Here is a 22,415-nt window from a genome sequence, read left to right as displayed (position 1 = left end):
GGAATCGCTGCTTATCGAAAAATTACTTGTGCAATAGCGCTTTTAAATGACTTTAAAAGGGGGGAAAATATGATAGCAAAATAATAATGAGAATCCCTTGTCCTGACTGGGATTGTATGACCCCGCCACCTATCGGACAACGTCGTAATTAGGGTTGAGTTGGCGATCGCCAGGTGGCTTGTCAGTAAGCTGTCAGCCGGACAGGAGAGGGGCCGTCAGGCTGTAAACGCCAGATCATGCTCAGGAAAATGCGACACGCTTAAGAACGGTCATTTATCTCGAAAAAGATGCGGTGCCCTGTGGTGATATGGCTCACATGACTCGGGACCCGTAAGCCGTATACGGCCTACGGGTACCCTCCCGAGTCATCAGGGTCCTTATAAGGCCCCTGTGGTCACCGGCAGCTCCCAAGGCCCCTACGGACGCGATACATGCTTCGAAAATCGCTAGACAAAGGACTCAGGGGCGCAGCCAAGGGGGAGGGGCACACTAGGGCTTTTAGCCCCTCCCAAATCTAGCAGGCGCCCTCTGGAAAGACGCCATCCAGGCGCCGAAGGCGCCCTGGATGCAGCGCCTTCCACGATCATTCTGTGCGCCGATGGCGCCTTTTCAGTGTCCAGCACTCTAGTCGCCCTCGACGATAAGCCATTGCGACGTCATCATGCGGTACTGGCGCCCAGATTTACAATTTTATATCTCTTTGTGGGTGAAGATGCACCCACAATCCTGAAATGCCGGATATCCACTCCCAATCACCTGACCATCTAGCGCCCTCGGCTCACATTCAGCGCCCTTCTGTCTGCTCGGCGCGCTTCTGATCTGTCGGCACCCTTCTCGCCCTTCAGCGCTCTCCTGGCCTGTCGGCACCCTCTTCACATTCGGCGCCCTCCGGGCAGACCAGTTAGCGCCCTCATGGACATTATCACACAGCATCCTCCTGATCTGTCTCGCCCTCCACACTTGTCAGCGCCCTCCTGACCTGGCAGCGCCTATCGTATTATAGCGCCCTCTTCACCGTACAGTGCCCTCCTGACCTGTCGCAGTCCTCACTATATAGCGGCCTCCTAACCATACAAAGCCCTCCAGACCGGCTCCTGCTACGTTCAGCGCCCTCCTGACAAGTCGGTGTCCTTTTCACCGTAGACGGCCCTTCTGACCTGTCGGCGCCCTCCTGACCGTACATTGCCTTCCTCACCTTGTCCGCGCCCTCCTCTTTATACAGTGTCCTCCTGACCTGTCAGCGCCCTCTTCACTCGTATAGTGCCCTTCTCATCGTACAGCATCCTCCTCACCATGGGCGCCCTCCTGACCTGTCGGCGCTCTCCCCACCATACAGCGCCCTGCTGCCTTGTCGGCGCCCTCTTCACGGACAGCGTTCTCCAGATCTGTCGCAGCTCTTATCACCGTGCAGTGCCATCCTGACCTGTCAGCGCCCTCGCCTCACGCCTGTCGGCGACATCTTCGCGTTCAGCGCCCTCCTGACCAGCCTGCGCCTTTTGCAACGCATAGCGCCCTCATCACCATGCATCGCCCTCCCGACCAGTCAGCGTCGCCGTTCATCGTACATCGCCCTCCTGACCTGTCGGCGCCCTCCTCACAACACACCGCCCTTCTGAGCGGTAAGCGTTCTCCTCACCATGCAGACAATGCAACACTTTACAATTAGGAAAGCGTTAAGTAGCCTTTGCTTAACCCTCGCCGGCACAGGCCATTTTGCGTCATTCGACGGCAGGGGGGCTGGTACGACCCCCCCCCTCGCGCCTCTGACAGCTTCGTAACATGTTACGAAGGCACCAAAACTACTTCGTAAATGTTCAAATGGTTACTAAATTCGAAATCAGCTCCAAAAACTAGCCTAGAAACATATAAAACTTGAAAAAGTGAACCGAGGTCACCAAAGGTCAATGACCTGACCTGACCTTGGTGACCTTGACATCCACCCTAATGCATAAGAGCAACATCAAATCACATGTTTGAACATTTGAAACCACGAAAAGCTTGCAAACGCGCGGCTAATGCGAGCCGACATACGCCGAATCGCGATTCCGGCCAAACATGGTCTCGGAAAGTAGGTCACAGGTCAAAGGTCATTTGGGTCAGGGTCATGAAATTTTCAGGGTAGGTGTACAATTGATCAATGCGAAGGTACTGAAAGTTTCGTCACGATCAGCCGCTTTTTACGCGAGTTATTCGCGAAAAACCTTAGGGGGATTGCATCAACTCAACTCCCTGTGCCGGCGAGTGTTAAAGTGATTTTAGGCGCAAAGTAGTAATGAAGCAATTTCCGGAAAGTAAAAGGATCACAACGTTTCCAGCGTTTCCGGAACGTTTCCGGAAAGGAACTTGTTTACAACCGTGACCCTCAAAATCGTATTCAGGGCCAAACTTGCGGGGAAGGCCAGCTGACAAGTGTACGCCCCGGTGACGTCACGGGTAATGTTAAACAGTCGGGCGCCCGGCACATAGGAAAGCTCGGGATGACAGCCCCCTGTGGCGGCCCAGCGCCGCTCGGGCCGCCCGGTCCGGCCTCTGACGTCACCGGCAGCTACAAGGTCAGCATGGAGCGCGGCCTCGCGCGGCCGGTCGGTCGGCCGGCCCCAGGTCCGGGCGGGCCCCTGAGCGGTGCTCCTGCCCCCGGGCGGCCCCACCCCTCCCCACGGCCGGCGTCTGTCCGTCGCCTCACCGCGGTGACAGAGCAATGCCAGGGCAGGGGAACTTCCCAGAAAAGCTGCTGCTAAGCTGTTGTGGTGTGTAGATATGCTGTTGCACAGTGTACAACTCGATAGGCAACAACAAACAAGTCACATCGATAAACATTGATAAAACTGAAAGTGTCAGTTATTACCATAATCAAGGTAGTTAAATATAAGGGCAGATTTATTTACGAGACAGGTGGAGCTGCATAATTTTAGAAAGTGTCAGACAAGTTTATGACGATTGGTATTTCAAACTGCGCTAAGATTGAGACCAATGAGTACTGAGTAGTTATTCTACAAAAAAAGTATCGACTCCCTCACAGAAGCAAACATTTTTTTTGTGGCATTGCTTAGAAATTCAATCATGCACAATGTAGAGGCAGGATGTACGCAACACTTATCGAATGAATAAAATGATCTTTTGATCAACGCTTGATTCTTCTCTTTTCGTATCATTGACATGTCATTCATTCTTCATCTGCCCTCCCATTTCTTAGCTGTGATAGCAAGCAAATTTTATTCATATTCCGTGTCCTGATGAAGATGAAGGAAAGGAGTTTGGCCCTCTGATTAGGCGCCAATACCACGTAGCAAAAAAAAAAAACAGCGTTCAAAAGTTGGTAACATATAGTTTTGATGGTGTTCGAGGCATTATTCGGTCAGGCTTAAGATTATGAAAGTCCCCAGAAGTCATGGAAAATCGAGCTACCCCGATTTCATCATTGCAACAACAATCAAAAGTAATATCAGTTATAGTTGTTGTAAACTTGTAATAGACCTAAAACTTAACTTTCCAACTCTGAAATGGTTTATCACTGTACCTAATAACATTGTAATTATTCAGGGTGACGCCTTGGATGTTTTTATTTGCATTTCACTCTGCTTCAGTCTCTCTTTCGTCGCATCTCTGTGCTGCTTAAAAAGACCAGTGTTTACAGTCCAAGCAGGGGTGTCGATTTTTCAAAATGGTTGGGGGTGCTCAACCCCTGCGCCGGGTGAAGGATTGCAGCTTTGCCATGGGGCACAACCGTACAAGGCATGGTTGGGTATCCCCATAAGGTACCTACTGATACTCCCGGGATTTCCCCTAATATTTCCCAAAGGTTGAACGTTCTTCAAAATCATTCTGCTCGTCCTAGTACTTGGCTACCTCATTACATAAACATCTTTCCGAAAAAACTCGTACATTTGCCGGCAGCTCGGCAGCAGCCCCGGCACCTCTGTAATAAGGTGACAGAAACCGATGACGGCGATTAGCACCGGTGCAGCAGCCCCTGCGGTCCGCAGGGGCGGACATTGCGCGGGAGGCAACGGTATAGCTACGAGGCTCTGGCGGTAATCAGACGATCACAATAATCGCTGAAAAAATGACAGGTGATCGTATTTCGATATTTATGGGTTTACGATTTTCCTCAGTGGCGTAGCCAGGTGGGCCCGCGAGGCACATCCCCCCCCCCCCCCCCCATCAGGTTCAGGGGCCCATCGGGTTATTCGGGCCTGAGGGGCCCTGCGGCGCCAATTGGCCGCTGAGGGTCCACGTTGGCTATATTTGGACTCAGAAGGGCCCCACAGGGCTCGTAAGAACACCTCATGGGCCCACAAGTACTAACATTAACCCGCGAGCCGCTGGGGGGGGGGGCCTAAAGTTGCCCCCCCCCCTTTACGTTTTGTGAAATATCTCCGAAACCTGATGAGCTACGAACGTGAAACTTGACATAGCTTCAAATGAATACATAGGCAATGTTTGAGCACCTAAGCACCTAAGATGACGTCACAGTGACGTCATAAAGTTTTGTCGTTTTCCGATATGGACCGTTTCTGATGACGCTGAGCATGAAACTCAACTGTAAATGAACTAGACAGCACCTGCTGTCATCCTAAAACATCTAACTACACTTCCATCTAGTTTCTGACCAATAATCGACCCTTTATATTCGATCCCATATATCTGATGTATCGTGAGGAATATGAGAGTCGCAAATCTATAATTTCACTTATGACGTCACTGTGACGTCATTTCAAATGGGATCAACACCAAATTTGGATACAACCTCGGCTAGGTATTCAGGAAGATGTGCGCAAAGTTTCGCTTCTCTATCTCTTCGCGTTGCGACGATATCGTCGCAGAAGTAAAGGGGGGGCAACTATATGCCCCCCCCCCCCAGCGGCCGGCGGGTGGCGCGGAGGCCCAGCGGCCGCCGGGTTAAGATCTCCATAAGGGCCCCAAGCCATCTGAGGGTCACTTGCCGGCCTCTGGGGGTCTTAACCGGCCTATAGGGGGCCAGGTCTAGGAGCTGCACACCCGCCTGTAATGGCCCCACACCCATTTCTCTGAGGGTCCCTGTAACGGCGACTGTGAGGGCCCTCACCGGCGCCCCTGAGCGCCACACCGGCGTCTCTGAGGGCCCCACACCCCTAACTCTGAGGCCCTACACCAATGCCTTTAAAAACCCTACATGGGCGGTTCTGAGGGCCCTTGTCAGTTACCAGCGACCCTGACGGCCCCACACAGGTGACTCGGAGGATCCCAGCGGCGTCTGAGCGCACCATGCCAGTCTCTGAGAACACCACAAGGCTCCTGAAGGCACCGGTGACCTCTTGATATCTTCTTGTCGGCCTACGAAGGGTCTGTTCCGTAACAGCAGTTCTGAGGGCCCCACGCGCGCCTGTGATGGCCCTAAACCAGTGTCTCTGAGAGCCCCCACAACGGCGCCTGTGAGGGCCGTCACCGGCGACTGTGAAGCCCCCACACCGGCGCCTCTAGTCCGAGGGCCCCACATTGCCATATCTGAGGGCCCCACACTAGTGCCTCTTAAGGCCCTATATCGGCGGCTCTGAGGGCCCAACATCGTAGCTTCTGAAGGCCCCACAAGTGCGCATGTGACGGCCACCCTGCCACCGGTGACATTTGAAGGCCCCACACCGGCGACTCTGAGGGCCCCATCGGCGTATGAGTCCGTTCCGGTCTCTAAAGACGACCCCACAGGGTTTCTGAAGGTACCACCGGCCTCTGATGGCCCTTTGCCGGCCTCTGAGGGCCCGTCGCCGGTCTCTGGAGCCCCCTGCCGGCTTGTAAAGGGTACGCGCCAGCAGCTCTAAGGGTCCGACACCCATGTACGACGGACCCACACCAGTGTCTTTGCAACTTAACGTCTTTTTTTGTCCTTCTTCTTAAATCTAAGTTTTCTTTTCTTTACATCTTTATTTCATGCATTGTAAATTGCGTAATTGGTTTATTTTTAGTGGTGAAAGACTGCAGAACAATTATTTTCCTCAAGCTGAGTTAGTGGGAGTTATTGAGGGACAAAATCATTGGGGGTGCCCGGAAAACCATTGGGGGTGCTCATTTGAGCATTGGGGGTGCTGCAGCACCCCCAAAGGTATACAAATCGACACCCATGATTCCAAGTGACGTAAAGATAGCCAACAGAGCTGAAATGAATAGTAAATCAATTGATCGGCATAAGTGAACAAAGGAAATAGGTCCATGGACCATACACGCCATTTAATTCACGTATGTGAACTACCGAATATGCGTCTTATCCGCCCGTTTCCATCCTCCGCGGCTCAGCGGGGTGAACCATGGACTGTCAACTCGTGCGCGCCGGTCCCGTTCGGACTCCCTGTCCCGACCGTGACGGGGAAGGTCGGCCGCAGCCCGCCGCCGACCGTGGGGTGTCCGACGACAAATACCAGAGTCACGGAGCCATGACAACTGAGTCGGTGACGTCGGCCGGCCATACAGTTTTATTGCGGCCGATTAGTTCGGTGATGCCGTATCACATTATCAGTGACCTTTGTCTTACCGGTGATAGAGAGAGGAGGTAAAGGGCCATATGTTGCGTAATGGTTTTACATGAACTCTTCCTGGGCATGGACTAAGCGTAAGAGCTTTACCCTATATGACCAATATGACACGTAAGACGTATGTTTGTGCACTCGAATAGCTGCGAGTGCTGGAAAGGCTCTTTCACTGACGAGCAAATTAAAGGGAAAAATAATTTAAGAAGACACAACAATTTGCTCTCATCGTGAACACTCTGACTATGAAAAGTCAAAAAAAGGTTCAAAATTGGGTGTCCTGAAAGCAAAAATTTTTGAAAAAATCGCGTTTTACACCTCATCACTAAAAATGCTGTAACTTCTTTCTTTCTTTCTTTTTGACCGATTTTGATGAAATTTCAGGGATCCCTTCTTCATGGACTGGGCCTTCAATCTTCATGCATGTATATTCCGGTATTTTGGATATTTCAAAAATCATAGACGGATTCAGGCAAGCTAACTTGGAATGATTATTTGAGTTTCTCATGGTATATCATGTGTCTTATGACATGATGTGTCATATATCATGTAAAATATGCAACGTTAGCACAAAATACACGTTTTCGTTAAGCATAGGCGGATTCAGGCACGCTAAGGCGGGGGCAGTACATTGATATCCTATGATATATGATACATACATGGTACCCTTTCTCAGGTACCTGGGTCCGCCTATTCCAATATTTTCATTGTAAAATGACGTCACATAGTCTTAAGGTGCATACATATGACGGATGGTGCCACTGATCACCAGTACAAACCTAAGTAAGTCGCCGCTTAGCGGCAAATGTCGAAACAGTCAAAGCTGGGCCAAAACTACCCCCGAGAAACTCGTCCTGGAGACACTTCTGCGCAAGCTAGAAACTCAAAAACTTGACACAATGTGCGAGAATGAATAGCAAGGAAAATTCACCAGATTTCGAGCCCCTAGCTTAAGTTGTTTTCCGTCGAGAGCAAAAAAAAACTACAGGTGGGGGCCACTTCACCCCCCCCCCCCCGCCACCAGTAATAGGGTTAAGCCCAGTTTTAGCACCGAAAAGCTAACCAATACAAGTACTAAGTAGCACACTCCCGAACGAAAGTAAAATATAAGGGACGCATGTCTATAGGATTGATCAGACGTTTATATAACATGTTTTCAATCTGCAATAACGAGATAATGCAGCGCAGTCATGTTCACTCAGTGCCGACTGCTGTTTGCGCGGTGGTGTCGGCTTTGTCAGTCCGTCGAGGTCTCGTAGGGCACGCCGCTCGGGTGTGGCGAGGAAAACGGCCCGCTCGTTTCCCGGTAGGTGATGTGGGCCGTCTCGCTGGCAGACTCGGGCACTGCCGAGGCGGTGTGGTGTGGCCAGAGGGGGCCGGAACCCGACCTCTTTAGCACTGACACATCCGAATTGGACGAGGAACGCTTCAGATTTTGATCAATTTGTGAACTATGTAGGCAGGCGTGTGGTCGACACCGGCATTATTTTGTGTTGTGCCGAGACCCTAGGTGTTCTGTTCCATATAGTCACAATGGTAAAATTATTATTTCCTTTCCCATGGTTAAAAATTGCACCAAAAGTATCTATTTGCGCCTAGTTAAATTAAATTTACTTCAATACAAATTCATGCCACTACCTATAAAAACCAGTATAACGCCTTTTGGGGCGACTAACGGAGCGAGCGAGAGGGAGGGTGGGCCTTGCACGTGCGAACTTGCGAGGGGTACCTCCAAGTCCAACTGACTTGTGCACGGCACCCTACTAACCGGTCTCTGGCGATGTGCCAAATTTGAGCACAATCGGCCCAGCCGTTCTCGAGATCTGGAAGCGGCACCCTGCACGTGAGCACGTGCAAAATGGGTCCCGACTGACTTTTGCACGGCACCCTACTAACCGGTCCCTAACTGTGTACCAAATTTGAGCGCAATCGGTCGAGCCGTTCTCGAGATCTTGAAACGACCCCTGCACGTGCGCACGTGCAGCAGCACCCCAACTCTGGCACATGGATACGCAGTGCCTAGTGGGTGCCTACCTAGTACCTACATGCCAAATTTAAGCGCAATCGGCCAAGTAGTTACCGAGATATTGCAACAATTACAAAACTGACACCTCTTCGTTTTGCACGTGGCACGTGCATAAGGGGTCACCCACATGCATCGGGAATAGTCCAATACTTGGTAGAAGGAATGAAGCTACCCTACAAAAACTACCGCATGTAAATCGGTCAAGTGGTTGCTGAGATATAAGCCTCGCAAAAGCCTCCACACGGCCGGCCGGCCGGCCGCTCATACTCAGAAATTTCCGTTAATCTAAGGAAAGACTCCGCTCGCTTCGCTCGCTCCGTAACAATACCAGTATAACGCCTTTTGGGGCGACTAACGGAGCGAGCGAGAGGGTAAGCCTTGCACGTGCGAAATTTCGAGGGGTACCTCTAACTGACTTGTGCACGGCACCCTACTAACCGGTCTCTAGCGATGTGCCAAATTTGAGCACAATCGGCCCAGCCGTTCTCGAGATCTGGAAGCGGCACCCTGCACGTGAGCACGTGCAAAATGGGTCCCAACTGACTTTTGCACTGCACCCTACTAACCGGTCTCTAACCATGTACCAAATCTCAGCGCAATCGGTCCAGCCATTCTCGAGATCTGGAAACGACCCCTGCACGTGCGCACGTGCAGCAGCACCCCAAGTCTGGCACATGGATATGCAGTGCCTAGTGGGTGCCTACCTACATGCCAACTTTCAGCGCAATCGGCCAAGTAGTTACCGAGATATTGCAACAATTACGAAACTGACACCTCTTCGTTTTGCACGTGGCACGTGCATAAGGGGTCACCCACGTCCCACATGCATCGGGAATAGTCCAGTACTTGGTAGAAGGAATGAAGCTACCCTACAAAAATTACCGCGTGTAAATCGGTCAAGTGGTTGCTGAGATATAAGCCTCGCAAAAGCGTCCGCACGGCCGGCCGGCCGCTCATACTCAGAAATTTCCGTAAATCTAAGGAAAGACTCCGCTCGCTTCGCTCGCTCCGTAATAAACAAGACAAGCTCCCATAGATGCTGCAGACATTATAAAAACGCACATTCATTGCGATATATTGGATGCACGACTGTATCAGCGCAGATCCGCTGTTAACAATACAGTCCGAATCGAGCGCACATTTCCTATGCAGCCATTCACATAAACTAGTCATGTATACTGTAGTATACATGGTCGCTGGGCTAGTTAAAGCCATTTTGTGTGGCTCACACACAACATTATGCCTTCAAGTGGCTCTGTAGTTGAGCGTTGACATTCTTCGAATCGTTGGTGACCTCAATGACCGTAGATCCTCACTCAAAGTTTGATAAATCGCCCGATGAATTAGAATCCGACCCCTAAGCACAATGACATAGGCAAACACCTCTCTAAAACACACCGTACGGCGATTTTTTTTAGAGATGTCGCTTCAGCTAATGCTGCAAGGTCTTCCTCTACTGCTTATCGATTCGCAACAGGTGCTACAAGTTCCATATCTTCAAAGGAAATGGGCTGGCAACTTAAGACCTAAGAGCAGTGGGCAAGGGGCAGAAGAAGCAGAAGTTAAGGGCGAGCGGTGTTGATAATTAAACGTGTCAATACTATTAGCCATTTTACGCCCTAAACAAACGAAAAAATACACTTTGGTGATTGTATGGAAGTTTTCATGGGTTGCATTTCAGTCATATTTTATAGGCTTTGAGTATTTTTGTATATCACAGTATACATGTCATTGCGCATGCGCGATGACCTTCATGGCTGAAATGTCACCAATATGGTCATTATTGGCACCAAAGCTCTCAGCCAAAAATGTTTCGTTGCTCTCCATTTATGGGCTAATTGGCGGGACTCAAGAGGTTATTACTGCTTCCTGCCCAATCCATAAACCAGTGCAGAGAACGTGCACCATTCACCCAGAGCTCGCTGACAAAATTCGCTCAGAGCTCGCTGACAATGAACGCACGGCTGCTGCAGTTATAGACTGACGGCCGCTGCAGTCATAGTTCAGACATAGGTCAGACATCTCTTTGACGCACTCCCCCGCAAAGCTGACGTTTCGTCAGAAAGCAGCAGGTGTTCACACTCACATCTCTATCTGACCCCGACTGTTATCCCTGCAGCTTCATGTCCACGGGACTGCGCTCTTCTTATCTCAGAAATAACGCCGATAAGAATGAGGATCACATCGATGGTTCCGGAATCATATTAGTCCATTGTGCAAGCTTTCCTGTTCTGTCGCTATGTCTCCGCCGTTCTGAGTCACATTTTGGGTATGTTTTACAGTGGCTCGTGAGCGCCGACATGTGAGTTGATAATGGGGGTACGTCGAACTCGGGTTGCGATGAAAGCAAGTTCTATGAACTGTGGCATTCGCCGCAGCTTTGGACGGCGCTAATCTCAGACCGTGTTCATGTATTCGTGCTATCTGGTCTGCGCTCTCACATCTGTTATCGGTACATTTCTATCTGCCTAGATCAGAATATGATGCATGGTGCATGAATGTATTTTCGGGGCCCACAACCTACCCAATGTTATGGCGCTGGCACCTAACATTTCCTGGTAGATGAAAAGATTGCGGTTACTTTGGACATATAATGTAGGTATTTCAATGTGGATTTTTTTTTTTACTTTGTTATTAGATATTAGGAGAAACGGAAGCAAGATGCATGAAAAGTTCGACCTCAGCATTCCAATTAGTTGTTGCAATGCAATGGTAGCTATGCCTCGACCACAGACCTCGGTCGAGGCATACAACAAGAGATTGAGTTATGCATTGGGCGAGAAAAGCCTTCCTTGAAGTTTCTTTTTGTACGAAAAAACATCTAGAGAAAAGGACTTGCATCGCGGTTACCTTCTACCTATGCCTTTTAATTCTAATCACTCTCCTCCGGCCATGGAATTTTACTAGACAGATTGAAATCGACCTCAATTTTGTGGGCTAAGACTGAGATTATGCCGAAATATACATTGCGATTGGAGTTTAAATCATCGCTATCGTTCAGGTCCACGATGGCACCGCTCATCATCAGGATAGATCCGCACACCTCTCCGAGCTCCTCTCCTGCGGGCCAGGGACCTTCGCAGACCGGTAGGACGGGCACGTGGAGGCCACGTGATATCATCAGCTGCCAGTCGCCCAGACAGCTGCTCCCAGCCCTCTGCTATCCATGTTCAAGGTGATGATGGCAATGAACGACTTTCATTTAAGTTATTTAACTTAAAATATTACTTATATGCAGTTTATACCTTTAGGGTTATCGTAAATACGAAACTGATACACGAGCTTTTAAGAGAGGTTCCAGTAATTTTGCCTTAGAGGCTAGAGCGAAGTGCATAACAGATAATCACTATGTGCTATTTCAGTTTCTATGCTAGTTAGTAGTTATAAGCTTGGAACACAAACTTGGTGTATCGGTTCCCATGCTGGGGATGGTGTGGAAGGGATGAGAAGAATCAGGCCCCTTTGAATGGTCGATTGAATAGCAAATACTTATTGGGATAAATATATACATGCTAACGGATAAGAAGGCCAGAAGGCCAAGAAAAAGTTGTAAATTAACTGAAATTGATGTATAAGACGCTGTTTGGCTGTCATTAACTACCAAATAGGGGAATAAATTTGGTATGTTAACAAAAAAGGTAGGCGCCTTGAAAATAGAAAAATAACTTTTTGAGTGAGCATTTTGCGTTGAACTGATTTCTTACTTCCAATGCTCAGTTGGCAGGGAGTAAATTATATTAAATCAAATTTTATCCGCTAAGTCGTTTTGAAATGTGCCTCACATACCTTCCCATGTAAAGCAAGTTCAAATGGACATATGCATCACCGTGGGATCAATGCATTACGACCTGACTATCCGGAAACAAATAAATACATCCATATTGGTACATCACTGATCACATCCATGTATTGCATTGCATTGCCGTTGCAATGGCCGCCGGAAATTATGGGGCAGGCCCAGAGCCATGAACATTTGATAACCTTGCTCGATTGCTTCACCTGCGACCCAGCGGATGGAGGATTTCTGAGAGAGAGTTGACCATTTTTGATGGAGTTCAAAACCATGAAAGCGGTCCTGCAAAACGAGTTGATGGATCACAGGGCGAACCGGGGAAGGTATGCCATGAGGTGTTGGCTGCAGAAAAGACGAGACTAGATCATGTGATATATAGACGGTATCGTGTGTATCTCATCTGATGCAAGGATATTATGCATGCAATTCAATGCATGAGTGAATGAAAAAAAAAACCTTTTAAAAAAACTGGATTCTTAAATACATATGTCAGTACTTAACGGTGTCTAACGCCGAGTATTTGGCAAATTTCAATGTCACAAATGGCATTGAATCCATCATTTAAATACGCATGTAAACGAACAAAAGGTTTCATCAAGCACAATTTATAACAAAAAATATATTTCTAAATCTTATAACTCTGATTTGATGTGTTGCACTGCACTGTCAAATACGGTTGAAACGTTACACATACTATAAAAAAGCAATGGTCAATACTTCGAGTAAGCTAGCCAGTCATCAACAAATTACTGCTGTTTACACGCGATCAATCAAATACGTGGTTTGGTTGGTATCTGGGTGGTTAGAACACGCCATAATTCCTAACAAACGTCTACCAGTTTATCCAGCCTTGCTTCCACTGCAGAATGCCTGTGCATAGGCTGCGCCGCAATACACAAATCTGGGCCGATATTCTGTGCCGCAAGACAGACAGAGTGCCTGAGGTAGGCTGTACCGCGCTACCTACCGTGAACGCAAATTGCGTTGTGGTTCGTATATCGCAAATGTGTAGAGTTGTGGAGATGAACGAATCGAGAGAGAAAGAGAGAGAGAGAGAGAGAGAGAGAGAGAGAGAGAGAGAGAGAGAGAGAGAGAGAGAGAGAGAGAGAGAGAGAGAGAGAGAGAGAGAGAGAGAGAGAGAGAGAGAGAGAGAGAGAGAGCATATCTGCTGACCACTGGGCACTGGCACTCCGCACTGGTGACTAGAGGCGAGAGGGGGAGATTCAGCACCATTTTTATGCCTACTTCAACAGCCAAATTTCATGATCCTGATCGGCGGGGGGTGCTGCCCCCACATAGAGTTTTTTTTTTGCGATAACTTCTATCACGTCGGCGATGGAGAGCTGACACTTAGCACACCTGACCTTTGATTCAAGTCAGATCTTTTGACACCAACCGCATTTTCAGGTCAAGTCAGGTCACTGACCTATGACGTCATAAGTGAACCTCTGCACGGGCCTCAGGTGTTGCAACTTCGCAACGCCCTCAGTGCCAGAGGAACTTTCACAGGGAGATGAAACTTACATACAGGACGTAGCATCCTCCCTACGTCTCACAACTTGTACCTCTCGGGTTTTTCCTAAAGGTCACATATGGTCAGGTCGGTCACGTGACCCCACCATTTTAAGTCAATGGGGAAAATGAAAACTGCTATTTTGGCATCGGGAACAATCTCAAACTATTTCAGGCACGTGGAATCGTGATTTCGTGCACTCCTTGCAAGATCTTACGCTTCACTTTTGTATTGTTGACCTTGCATGACGTCATTTATGACGTCACTATGATCATACGAAAAGTGTTTCGTAAAAAATCCCGATCAAATTGAGCTAGCGAGCCGTCAAAGCCACAAATGAACTCAAGGAAGGCCTGCCAAATCAAATGCTATACGATATGACCTCCTTCAACCAGCTTCGTGACCTGAGGGGTTCTAGCCTAACCTTAACCCGAGGTCAACGTCTAAAGTTGACCTCACTCAAGCAAAAAGTATACCATTCTACGCGCCTGGGTGAGGAGAATATCACGATGATGCCAAAATAGCGGCTCTGCAGCCGTTTTTTGCAAAGTCATTCATAAAAAACGTACCCGTGCCTTGGGACACTTGACCTGACCTCAGAGGTCACCGGTTGATCTGAGACCTTAAAATCGGGTACCAGTCGCTTCGTCTCGTAACGGCGCACACGCTCGTTTTTTTCCGCAACTCTAGCTCTGCGGGGGCGAAACGGCGAGGGGAGGGGGTCGTACCAACCCTTCCCCCTCGGCCGGCGCGTATGTAGAAAACCAATGCTTGTAGGTCCTGTGAGGGTTATAGATTGCCGTCAGTGGCGCAGCCAGGGGGGGTCAGAGGGTCAGCTGACCCCCCCGAAATTTCTGTCAGGGGCCCACTGAGAGAGAGAGAGAGAGAGAGAGAGAGAGAGAGAGAGAGAGAGAGAGAGAGAGAGAGAGAGAGAGAGAGAGAGAGAGAGAGAGAGAGAGAGAGAGAGAGAGAGGGAGAGAGAGGAGAGAGATCCTAATTTAATCGGACGAGCCCGCTTCGAGAAATGCCTTCTGGGACACCACGGGTGAGGGGTCGGCCTGGGGCCCCAGGTGGACGGGGCCCGGGCCCCCTGGGTGGATGGGACCCGGGCCCCCTGTGGATGGGTCTGGGCCTCCGGGTGGATAGGGCCCGGGCCCCGGTGGATGGGGTCCGGGCCTCCCGGTGGATGGGTCCGAGCCACCGGGAGAACGGGCCCGGGCCCCCTGGGTGGATGGGGCCCGGACCCCCGGGAGAACGGATCCTGGCCCCCCGGGTGGATGGGGCCCAGGGCCCCCGGTGGATGGGCCCGTGCCCCCGGGAGAACGGGCCCCGAGCCCCGGGTGGACGGGGCCCGTTGCCGTCAGACAGTCAGACTGCTCACTTGCTTATACAATATATATATATATATATATATATATATATATATATATATCCATTTGTTTTCCATATGTCTTCGGTTCTGTTTCGGTTTGATAAAGCTATGTCGGCCGAAATATCACAAAAATAAAGAATAATTATTGAATTATTCATTTTGGCTAATAATACCTATTCCAGGAAAATGAAAGAGCTAAATGAATTTCGTGAGTTTTATTTATCTTGTCATAGGAATTTGTCGTTAAAACTCCCGATCAAATTGAGAAAGCAAGTCGGGAAAGCCACTAATTGACTGAAGAAGACTTGCCGAATCGATTGATTTTTAATATGACCTCCTCCGACCAGCTTCGTGAACTGAGTAGTTCTGACCTGATGTTTACCCATAAGGTTAACACCTTATGTTGACGTTAGGTACCTTAAAAAGTTAGATCATTCAACGTGCCTGAGCATGAAGAACACGATGGTGAAAAATAGTGGCTCGGCGACAAAATTTTGTGAAGTAATTAATCCAAAACCAAATCCGTACATTGGGGCACTTAACCTGACCTCAGAGGTTACCAGCTGACCTGAGACCGTAGTACCAGTCGCCACATCTCAGAACAGCACACACTCGTTTTTTCCCCGCCAGCCTCTACTAGATCAACTAGGGGCGAAACGGTGAGGACCTTGTAACCGCCGGTTATATTGAATGAAGGTCGTACCCCCGCGCCTCTCCCTCAACCGGGATGTAGGTATGTAGGAAAATTGTAGAAAATTGATAAGTCCGGCGAGGGCGGCCAAAATTCAGTAAAACCAAAAAATTACCAAAAATCATTAGGCCTGACATAAATGCCATGTTGTACCTGCATGGTCGTAAGCAACGGTTTGGTGTCGAGGCATACTGCAAGCGCGCGCACAGCATTTTTGAATGGGGCTGGGCCGCTGGGGGTGGTACGACTTGCAAACTGGAGTCCGAGATGAGCCCTCTCGGTCTTTTCAATCATCATTTTAACTCAATTTTAGGCAGTCTAAAGATTGAATAGGGGCCTATTTCAGGACCATTTGAGGAGGCCCTCGCCCCTCGGTCGCCTCAAATGGGGATTCGCCCCCCACAATTTGAATGGGGAGCATTGGCCCGTGTGCTCCCTTTGTGTGCGCCTTTGGGGTATGGGGCTAAGGCCTACCAAACAGTTGGTGCCTATCCGATTGACATCTCTACTCCAGGAATGTCTTGTGTTCTGCAGACTTGCACTCATCCGTACAGGGCCTTGACATCCATCCACTAAGTGATCTCTTGCGAGTTGCGAGTAAGTGCTCCTTTAGGCATCAGTAAAATGGGTGCAAATTTGTACCTACACAAAACATTGAATTTGGTACACGTGCGCACCGGCACCAGGACGTGCATCAGTAGCGGCGGAACACCTTCAATTAAGGGGGGGGGGGGCACTGTCGACTTTTGATCCCACTCTTTCCATGCAACGCCCATAGGACTAATGTTAAAATGCCGAAAACAAAGGGGGGGCACGGTGCCCCGGTGCCCTCCCCGTTCCGCCGCCTATGACGTGCATTGTACCTATCAGGTATGGCTCAATCATGTCATCCATGGCTCAATATTGCTCTCCCCCATTCGCTGACAAAAAATCTCACCAGTCAGTTGTAGGTTCACCAGTTGTAACATCTAACGAGTTGTATGGCTCAATATTGCGCTGATTGCGCTCGCCTATTTGCCGACCAAAATTAAAGGCAACATCTCACCAGTTGCATTCATTATAGGTAATAATAATATTAATAATAGATAGTGCCGTTTAATTCACACCATCATTGGTGCATACTGCATACAAGACACAATCATTACCACACACACATACATACACATCGAGATATTCATTCATATTCAGAAGGCTTAGCAGGTCATTACCCCTGGGTCATTACATCGTATTGAGCAAGAGCCAGCGGCCCAGCTCGCCAGTCGCCTCTACCTCACACATTGTCAAAGACGCTTCTCACATGAGCATAATATGTCGGACTTTGACTGACCAGTCAATCTGACCAGTCAATCACTCATGCAGGGGCGTAATCACTCCTTAAAAAATGGGCTGGAAATAACTCCCTCCGGGGGCGGCATCAAATGCGAAGGGAAGGGCGGCACTTATATTTTGGGAGCCAGAGGTGAGTGTTTGAGGGCCGATGTGTTTGTGTATTAACCTCGCCCGTATCGGGGGGGGGGGGGGTCGAACGGACCACCCCTCGGTTTTTCGCGGATAACTCGCGTAAAAAGCGGTCGATCGCGACGAAACTTTCAGTACCCTCGCGTTAATCAAGTTTACACCTGCCCTGAAAATTTCATGACCCTGACCCTAATGACCTTTGACCCACTTTTCGACACCATGTTTGGCAGGAATCGCGATTCGGCGTATGTCGGCTCGCATAAGCCGCGCGTTTGCGGTCTTTTCGTGGTTTCATGCGTTCAGACATGGGATATCCTCTTGAGTCCCGCCAAGTAGCCCATGAATGGAGAGCAACGAAACTTTTTTGGCTGAGAGCTTTGGTGCCAATAATGACCAGATTGGTGACATTTCAGCCGTGAAGGTCATCGCGCATGCGCAATGACATGTATACTGGGATATACAAAAATACTCAAAGCCTATAAAATCTGACTGAAATGCAACCAATGAAAACTTCCATACAATCACCAAAGTGTATTTTTTCGTTTGTTTTGGGCGTAAAATGGCTAATAGTATTGACACGTTTAATTATCAACACCGCTCGTCCTTAACTTCCGCTTCTTCTGCCCCTTGCCCACTGCTCTTAGGTCTTAAGTTGCCATTTCCTTTGAAGATATGGAACTTGTAGCACATGTTGCGAATCGATAAACAGTAGAGGAAGACCTTGCAGCATTATCTGAAGCGACATCTCTAAAAAAATCGCCGTATGGTGTGTTTTAGAGAGGTGCTTGCCTATGTCATTGTGCTGAGGGGTCGGATTCTAATTCATCGGGCGATTTATCAAACTTTGAGTGAGGATCTACGGTCATTGAGGTCGCCAACGATTCGAAGAATGTCAACGCTCAACCACAGAGCCACTTGAAGGCATAATGTTGTTTGTGAGCCACAAAAAATGGCTTTAACTAACCCAGCAACCATGTATACTGCAGTATACATGACTAGTCCTAGGCACAGTCCGTTGTACACTGACGTTTACATTTCTCCGTCGTGCAGGATCCCGTTGGTCACTCGGGTGTACATTTATTTTTTCAGAGGTCAATTCCTCCCAATAATTGTAGTGCTACTCCTTAAGCACACCTCAAAATTTTTCGGGCCAAGGACATTTGTATACCTTAGTATACATGAACTTTAATTCTTTCTGGAAAAGTTTCAAACACACAATTTTGTTTACAAAACCTGCAAGCAATGATCAACAACGAATGGTTATGTTAGCAAAACAACAGTTTTCGATGAGTCATACTCTTAAAAAGAAATAACAGGAAAATAATTAGGAGACGTACGTACCTCTATGCTGCGACCGCCGAGATACCGGGAAGATTGAAGCGCTGAGGCGTCAACAAATTCAAGTTGAGGATATAAATTCAGCCACCAGGTGGCGGACCATGGCATGAAGAATGCAACGCATGGCCATGAAATAGCCTAGCCATTAGTGAATTCCGTAGAGATCGACTTAAGACGATGTATACCCCAGTATACAAAAAGAACCAAGAGGATATGATGGTGCTCCCATGCATAAGGGTGGGTGTCAAGGTCACCGGAAGGTCAGGTCAGGTCATTGACCTTTGATGACCTCGGTTCACTTTTTCGAGCTTTACATGTTTCTAGGTTAGTTTTTGGAGCTAAATTCCAATTTAGCAGCCATTTGAACATTTACGAAGTAGTTTTGGTGCCTTCGAAACATGTTACGAAGCTGTCAGAGGCGGTTGCCACCCATTACGAATACCCGACAAAACCCTTACTGGTTGACCTGACCTGACCTGACCCGACCTGGCCAAATGCATGAAGACATCATCTATGATTATAATTAACATAATATGCGTGATCAGCACCCCGAAAACTCCATAGCAGCCACCCTTTACGACGTTCTAACAGGTCCCGATTTTCCCGACATTTGGGTCATTGACCTGACCTGGAAGGTCAACCGATGACCTAAGACCTTAAAATTGGGTATCATCGGCTTCTTCTCGTCACGGGCAACACGGTCGTTTCTCCGCGAAGCTCTAGCTCGATCAGGGGCCAAACGGCAAGGTCCCCCCCCCTATAATTTCGCGGCTGAAAAAAATACCAATACGGGCGAGGGTTAATATACTTTCGCTTTGAGAAATTAAAGCAATAATCAGCAGTCAACTGACTACACGTTATAAGGGGCAGACGTAGATAACCCGCCAAGGCTCTGGTGTATGAGATATTATTGATAAGGTAGATATGCATGCGTAAGATGGGCGGTCAGCCCGTTGCTAGCAGTTTGACTTTGCCCTACTACGCACCGGATTGATAAATGATAGGTACACTCTTAAATAGTTCACTTCATTCAGGTTAGTTCAATTGCAATGGGATCTGAGTTCTGACTGGTTGGCGTCAAACCTAGCCGGCAATTTTAGGGCAGCCACAGGAAGTAAGCTATCCTGGTTAAAAGTTTACATAACAGAAAGCGGCGTATTTAGAAAATCGCGAAGGGGGGCAAGGGTTAGGAGGGCGCCACCTCACCCAAGGAGGGCGCCATACGGTGACGAGATAGAAATCCGTAACGATCGCTCAGGAGGGGGGGGGGGGGGGGCGTTTTTTACCACGCCACCAGTTTTTTTTTTGCGTGTGTAAGGAAAGCTGCGACGCACAGTGCTGCGAAACTTGATAGGTATTGGGTTAATCTCACAGTGGCAAAAAGGTTGCAAGTGATTGGCACAGGCACTAAGTTCCTATTGCCAAAGTGTTCCTGAAATGCTGCGCCGAGGGCGCGCGAAATTTTCGAAAACAAACACTTTCTCCGCTTTTTAAGCACATCTGATTTGTTCTCTGTTCAAAGCTCTTCTCACTCTTTTAGCAAAGTTGGTGGGGCAAAAATAAAGGTTGGTGGGACCTGCCACACCAACTGTGCAGGAAGCTCCGCCCATGGGTGACGGTGTAGAAAAAGTTAATTGGTGGCGGCATCCACACCATATCACCGTATCGGATTGATACCGGAGCACGAGATGCGTCAGTACAAGCTCACAACAAGAAGCAGCAGCGCAGCAACAAGCATCAGAAACATAAACCGAAACAGGACTGCTCCTCATGAGAGCGGGTTAGCCTCTTCGGGCTTCTCACCTAAATTACCTCAGACCAGCCCCTATAGCCTTCTAGTTCTCACAGACCCATGCAGTGCTTAGCACATAACACATAACCAATTTCAATCGCCGAAATTTCAAATGCTTGTTGTTGCGGCCGTGCCCATTAACTTCTTTATCATACCTAATCCCTGTACCTAAATGTCATAATTGTAAGATCAATCTGCTAAGACCAAGACGGATTTCATGCATAGAGCGTAGAGTTTTGGTTTACTTCATTCATTGTGCTGAATGCACGCTCATCTGTGGCAGTTTCGACAGGCAAGGCATCAAATATGTGAAAGAGAGCGGCACGCTGGGAAACGTAGATAAATGAAGGGCAGCGATCAACAGCGGTCGCCAATGGGTAGAAGGGCTGCGATCGACAGGAAGGCACCAATGACTGAGAGGGCGGCGATCATCAGGTCCAGGAGAGCGCCAAATAGGAGGACCCCCGATCAGCATTAAACAGGAAGGCGCCAAAAGATAGGAGAGCCCTGATAGACATTCGACAGGAGAGCACCAATAGGTAGGCTAGTGGCAAGCAGCAGCAGGGTGCCAATGGGTAGAAGGGTGGCAATTAACAGGAGGGCGCCAATAGGAAGGAGGGCCCCGGCCAACATTCACCTGGAAGGCGCCAGTAGGTGGGGGAGCACCGAAAAACAGAAGAATGTTAATTATCTGGAGGGCGGTGATCAGCAAGAGGGCACCAATGAGTAGGATGATGGCAATCAACAAAAGGTCACGAATGGGTAGAAGGGCGGCGATCAACAGGAGGGCGCCAAAAGGTAGGAGGGCGGCGATTAACAGGAGTTCACCAATGGGTAGAAGGGCGGCGATCAACAGGAGGGCGCCAATAGGACGGAGGGGCCCGATCGACAATCAACAAGTAGGTGCCACCAGGTAAGAGGGCGGCAAGGAACAGGAGAGCGCCAATAGATAGGAAGGTGGCGATCAACAAGAGGTCGCCAATAGGCAGAATGACTGCAATCAACAGCAGGTCGTCAATAGGTAGGAGGGCGATCATTAACAGGAAGTCGCCAATGGGCGCAAGGTTGACGATCAACAGGAGGGCGGCAATGGTGAGGAGGGCGCCTTCGCCCAAGAGGGTGACATTGAACAGGAGGGCGCCTGCATGAGTAGGGCTGCGATTAAAAAGTACCAGTGGGTAGGATGGCGCGGTGATCAACAGAAGGGCGCCAGTGGGTAGGAGGGAACACGAGGGTGCCAAAAGGTAGGAGGGTTCCGATCAACACTCAACAAGAGGGAGCCACGGAGGGCGCCACATGGGTAGGAGGGCGGCGATCAACAAGAGGATGCCAGAACGGAGGACGGCGGCAATCAAAATTCTACAGGAGGGCGCAGTAGGTAGGAGGGTGCCGACCAGCCGAAAGGCGCCAACGGATAGCGGGGCGGCGACCTACAGGAGGGCGCCTTTGGGTAAGGGCGCCGATTTATAGGAGGCCGCCAATAGGTAGGGGTATTCCGATCAAAATGAGGGCGCCAGTAGGTAGGACGGCTGCGATCAACAGGCTTAAATTGGCGACTACCACTAAGATTAGAGCGCTACAGCCTACAAAGCGGTTGGAGGGCGCCGGAGGGCGCCCTCCAACCGCATTTTCCCTGTAAACATATTCGCGATTGGAGGGCGCCTTCGGCGCCTTCAATCGCAAATGGTGCTGGGCATGGTCCAGTGGCCCCCCTGTCTACGCCCCTGGATAATAGATAGGTACGTACGTGAAATAATACAGCGTTATAGGGAGGGACGGATCATAAAACATTCTGGGAAAGGGAGGCGTGTAAGAGCAGAAAGGTGTCTGGGGTGGGGCGCCACGTAGCGGTGCAGCAAGGTGCCTTGGGAGGGCGGCGCCGACTGCTAGATAGAACATTGTGGGGAGGGGCGGCTTATTGAGGGCGGCGGGAAG

Source organism: Amphibalanus amphitrite, unplaced genomic scaffold (genome assembly GCF_019059575.1).
Source record: "Amphibalanus amphitrite isolate SeventyFive unplaced genomic scaffold, NRLGWU_Aamphi_draft 000175F_arrow, whole genome shotgun sequence".
Lineage (NCBI taxonomy): Eukaryota > Metazoa > Arthropoda > Thecostraca > Balanomorpha > Balanidae > Amphibalanus > Amphibalanus amphitrite.
Note: the sequence above shows the minus strand (reverse complement) of the source record.